We start from the raw sequence: 5427 nt of genomic DNA, 5'->3' as shown, positions 1-5427 counted from the left end.
GTCACAAGGGTATGAATGTATTGAGTGACAGCAAACGCTGTCTACCTATTTTTCCAATGCTTTTGTCCAAAGGTCTTAATCCAGAGACAAGGCGGCGCATTATTGAGTCCTCAAAGCATCACTAAATAGTTAAACGAGCCGATGTTTGAAAATATTTATTCCTGGATAATCAAACAAACCAGCAACACCGGCATGATTCTAATCTTCAGAGGAAGCAATCTGACGCAATAAAACGTGTTTATGTCCAAGAATGCCCTGCTCAGGATACAGACAGTGTTTATGGCAGACGCTTTGAATTACCCAACATGTAGAGTCTTGTTCAGTTGTACCAATACAGGCAGGAACACAAACACACTCACACAACCTTTCCCCCACCTTCCCTCACAGAGCATTTGACATTCCTGGATAATCAAACAAACCAGCAACACCGGCATGATTCTAATCTTCAGAGGAAGCAATCTGACGCAATAAAACGTGTTTATGTCCAAGAATGCCCTGCTCAGGATACAGACAGTGTTTATGGCAGACGCTTTGAATTACCCAACATGTAGAGTCTTGTTCAGTTGTACCAATACAGGCAGGAACACAAACACACTCACACAACCTTTCCCCCCACCTTCCCTCACAGAGCATTTGACTGATGTGCCACGAAAAATCCCGTCAAAGATCATATCACCGCTTGACGTTCCTCCATTCTGCCTTTGAATTAAGAAGAGACAAGTCCCACAGTTGGAAAAAAAAGGATTCAAAGTCTCCAGCCAGCCAATACAATGCTCCACACGCACACACACTCTGTGCGCAAGATTATCAGACAGCTCTGAGCCTGGGGGGATGGGACGTCAGGGGCGGGAGAGTGTGGGACAGGATATAGAAGTCTTTGATGCTACTGTAAGGAGGAGAGGAAGAGTGCCCTAATCAGACCCACCGACCAAGGGCTCACACGGCAGACCCCGAGCAACATGCTGTAAAACCTGTCTGAGTAACATGCACACACATAAAAAACGCTTCCTCCCATCATCCGTTTTCATTCTCAATCTAATACGGTGGCCTAATCCATCGGTGGGAATCCTGTTCGGCCCCCTCACCCCTACTTTGATTACACACTAGACAGGAGAGAATAGGTCAGCCTATTGTGATTTAGCCGGACCTGCAGATTACGGCGCCCCTCCATTGCAGATGTGCCGCTGCGGTTTAGCACGACAGTTGCGTCGCACATCTGTTCGCCGTTCCTCTGCTCTCTCCCGACGGGTCGAACTGAGAAAAGTGCGTGTTTAGAGAAACGACACGCTGTAAATATCGCAGAGATCGTGTCAGTCTTTCAAGTGTCGCGTTGTTACGACACTGTGGAGGTGAAATTACGAGTTCACCATAATCTATGCACTGTTTCAGCGGCCGTTTGAGGTGTAAGCCGTACAATCCTTCAGTAGTTTATGGTCTTCTCACAGCCAGAGCCTACATGAGCGTGTGAAGTCGTAAAGAAATACCTTTTTGCCCTGTCTGAAGTTAAGAAGGAATAGTGGGTAGGCTTCCTTTCAGAGGATAAGAATGACTTTTATTCAATGCAACGTGAATACTGGAGTGAGCAATCTTATGATCATGTGCGGAACAATTTATTTCCACGTAAGTGAGTTAGTCATCACATGGTATGAAATAGACATAAAGAATCTTGGATTGTCTAAAATCTAAACAAATTTTATTACATCAAGACAGGTAGGGTTGCAAACCTGTAAGACTTTTTTGAGGAACATAAAGGCAAAAAGGTTTTTCAAAACCATTCTTCAAAACATCTCACAGAAGAAGCAAAGTCTTTTAGGGGCCAACTATCCTTTTAAGAGGGTTAAGTGTTTAATGCGTCTTGGGTCATAAAGTGAATCCGTTTTTAACCAGGTATCGTTCAAATCCTTTGAGTCCTTTGTCAGTGCCGCTTACTCCTAGAACGCACAAACAAAAGTGTCCATTTTTGTCAGAGCAGTGGCTCTCATATGGAAAACTTAGGTTTGAATTCGGCCTGCAACATGCACCTATCCCATTCACTCCACCTTTGCTTCTAAAATCAATAAAAACGGTCAAAAACTGCACCTAGTTTGTTCATTGTTTGTTTGTGTACATCAAGTAGATCAAATCCATTTAGTGATGTGGAGAAAGACACAGGAAGGGATTGAGCTGTGGAAGATTGCAGCCTCAGCAGTAGATAAGGACTGAAGTTTCTCTGTAACGCATTACTGAAGCACCTCACACTCGCTGAAGGAACAAAAGGTGTGTGGTTGAGTGTGCGTGTGTGCGCGAGACAAGCGGAGATAGGAGTGAGAGAAAGATGAAACAGTGGAGCCGGGAATGAAGACGGCAGCATGAGAAGGGGAGCGTGTATGATAATGCTCTTAACCCGCACAAAGGGAAGAGAGTAGGAGCTGTGGCACTGCCAGAGCTGTGGTTAATGCTTTCCGAGGGCCTGTCAAACCGCTCGCTTGCTCTAATCCACCGAGCTTTAGTCGCTCTTTGAAATGTGAACGGAGAAGCCTCCTGATTTCTTTAAGATCAACCCGCAGTCATCGTCAGGGTTTCAGCATCTTTCTCGAAATGCAGTGAAATGCTTAAGTTAAGTACTTTGCGAGTGCCTCATTAGCAAAGTCGAGCTAAGAGTCACGGACGTGCAGCGTTTATCGAGTGTATTGGATGGTAATATATGCAAACCACTCAAGACGGGTGACCCCGAGGCCTTTCGCTAGAATGCAAGTTTTGTCACATCAAGTCGGATAGGATGTGCACATTTTCCATGTTTACTTGACGTCATTTGATAACCTGCCATATCATAACTGACATTAACAGTGATGTGAAAACAAAAACAGTAGACACAGTAGACAGTAACTCGCGTGTGTGTGTGTGGCGATAAAGAGCAATCGGACACGAGCAATGGAGATTAGCTTCAGTTTGAAGCAAACACTGTGGCAGCGTGGCGTCTACGGAACAGATTAAACCCAGATTAAACCTACAAATCAAGTGTGTGTGTATGTGTGTTAAGCTTTTTTTTTGGCTCCACACATCTTTAGGCAAACATTAATTTAGTGGCGTATCATCTCGTCAAGGTTACTTTATGCTTTATTAAACTTCAAATAATAGTTATTTATTGAAAAAATGAGTTGTGATGGTTGTACTGAACATTGATTTTAGCTATTTTCATTTCATTTTCATCCTTTTCTATCACTAAAGTATGAAAAGAACTTTGCATTTCCTGAAAGAAAATACATGCCTTGATTTTTTTAAATACACTTAGGCTTTACAAGATTACAAGACCAATCGAAATTCAGTATGCAAATTGATGCAAGAAAGAAAGCCAATTGCAAATCAGCAAGCAAAAATGATAAGATGATGACTCATATTTTGTATCCAGAATGTTATGGTGATGTCTTTCAATTTGAATGTTGAATTTCAATTTTGAATTTTACATTTGATGTTTTATCAACGTAGAATGTTCCACCAAAATCTTTGAATTTTTATCTTACATTTCTTAAAAAAGCCAAAACACACACACATATATATACACACACATACATACATACATACATACATATACGTGTGTGTATATATATTTAATTTTTAATATTTATTTCCTGAAAGAAAATACATGCCTTGATTTTTTTAAATACACTTAGGCTTTACAAGATTACAAGACCAATCGAAATTCAGTATGCAAATTGATGCAAGAAAGAAAGCCAATTGCAAATCAGCAAGCAAAAATGATAAGATGATGACTCATATTTTGTATCCAGAATGTTATGGTGATGTCTTTCAATTTGAATGTTGAATTTCAATTTTGAATTTTACATTTGATGTTTTATCAACGTAGAATGTTCCACCAAAATCTTTGAATTTTTATCTTACATTTCTTAAAAAAGCCAAAACACACACACATATATATACACACACATACATACATACATACATATACGTGTGTGTATATATATTTAATTTTTAATATTTCATATTTAGGTTTAGTGGTTCAGAAGAAACCTGAATGTTTGTGGAATATCAATGCAGTCTTGTTTGGTGCATTCCTCATTTCAAAGGTGTCTGTTTTTTGACACTTGCAGTAAATAGGTCAGTGTCTAAGTGACTGTCTCTCTCTCTCCCGCAGAACGCCACGTGAGTTTGACTGACCAAGATACACGCTGATGGAGAAGTGAAAGTCGTTCGGCTCTGACCCCGAACAATGAGCTCCGACAGACAGCCGCCATCATGGAAATGTCACGGCCAACATCAGAGACCCGGCAGCCTCCTCTCTCATTCCCTTAATCCACAATCCCTCCTCTCCTCTCCTGAGCTGCATACATATTCAGCAGCTCAAGTCCTCACCATTCTAATGAGGGTTAGACCAGCGGGCTATGAAAGAGAGGAGAGATACGGGGAGGTGGGTGGGTGAGTGAGTGGGGGGTTTAAAAGAAAGGAGAGACCGTCTTTGAACTCCCAAAGAAAGAGAGAGACGGATGAGAGATGAGGATGAATAGATAGATGGCTGAAGTGATGAGAGAAGGAGTGAGAGGAGAGACAGATCAAATGTAAAGATCTGTGGTCTTTACACAGCAGGGTTAGTTGTGTTCGATTTAAATGCTGCTTTAAGAGAGCGTCCTGTTATATTTCATCACTTGATTCACTTGAGACACTTAAGACTGAAGTGTGTCTTTATGTTTGATCTATTCCAGTTTAAAATGACACTTCTATCATCATTCATGTTGTTTCAAATCTGTATGACTTCATTTGTTCTAAAAGTTGTTGAGCAGAACATTCACGCCACGCTGTTCTGTACTTATGTGACCACAGGTTAGGAATGACATAAGAGTGATTTTATTTTTCAATGAGTATGCAGAGACTCTTCAAGTTTAAGGCAGGTCTTTTGGTTTGCCTGACCAATTGCAGATGAGGAGAGTTTGGAAAGATTATTTTTGCAGTTTCTTTTGGCACAAGTACAAGAAAAACGAGACAGACCAATGAAAAAAAGAAAGCAATAACTTAAAAAGTTCAATAATATTCTGAGGTAGTAAAGAAATCTAAAATTTACATTTATGCATTTAACGGAAGCTATTATCCAAAGCAACTTGCAAACGCAGTTCGTCAAAGACCGATTCCAAATTATTGTCACCTGTCTGATTAGGCAAATTTTAGGCGTATTTTAAAAACAGGAAAATATCAAAATACCAAAGCTGCTTTTAGAAAATGAAAAAAAAATTCTAGACAAATTTTATCTTTTATAATTTAATCTTTATTCACTATTGTGCCATATTTCAAATGTACTACACAGTTGTACAAATCTTCTATTGTATATTAGATTTTATAGCAAAAGACTGGTATTTTTAAGTAGTTATACAATTCCAGTTCCACATTTCCAAATATTTTAGAACTTGAAGTAAATACTTTGTAAAATTAATGTTCTTT

At 39.9% G+C, this 5427-nt stretch overlaps 1 long non-coding RNA gene across 1 annotated transcript in view; it reads left to right on the top strand.

Moving 5' to 3' along the window:
• The window catches only part of LOC107698080 (uncharacterized), a 6603-nt gene extending 1394 nt beyond the window's left edge, over nt 1-5209 (top strand). Inside the window, exon 2 of the long non-coding RNA XR_001635309.1 lies at nt 4133-5209. This is a non-coding gene — a long non-coding RNA (uncharacterized LOC107698080). The remainder of the gene's footprint in view (nt 1-4132) is intronic.
• The last annotated feature ends 218 nt before the right edge of the window (nt 5210-5427 follow it).

The sequence above is a fragment of the Sinocyclocheilus anshuiensis genome, unplaced genomic scaffold (genome assembly GCF_001515605.1).
Source record: "Sinocyclocheilus anshuiensis isolate Anshui unplaced genomic scaffold, SAMN03320099.WGS_v1.1 scaffold1163, whole genome shotgun sequence".
NCBI lineage: Eukaryota > Metazoa > Chordata > Actinopteri > Cypriniformes > Cyprinidae > Sinocyclocheilus > Sinocyclocheilus anshuiensis.
The sequence above is the reverse complement of the archived record's forward strand: the minus strand, read 5'-3'. Positions and strand labels throughout refer to the sequence as shown.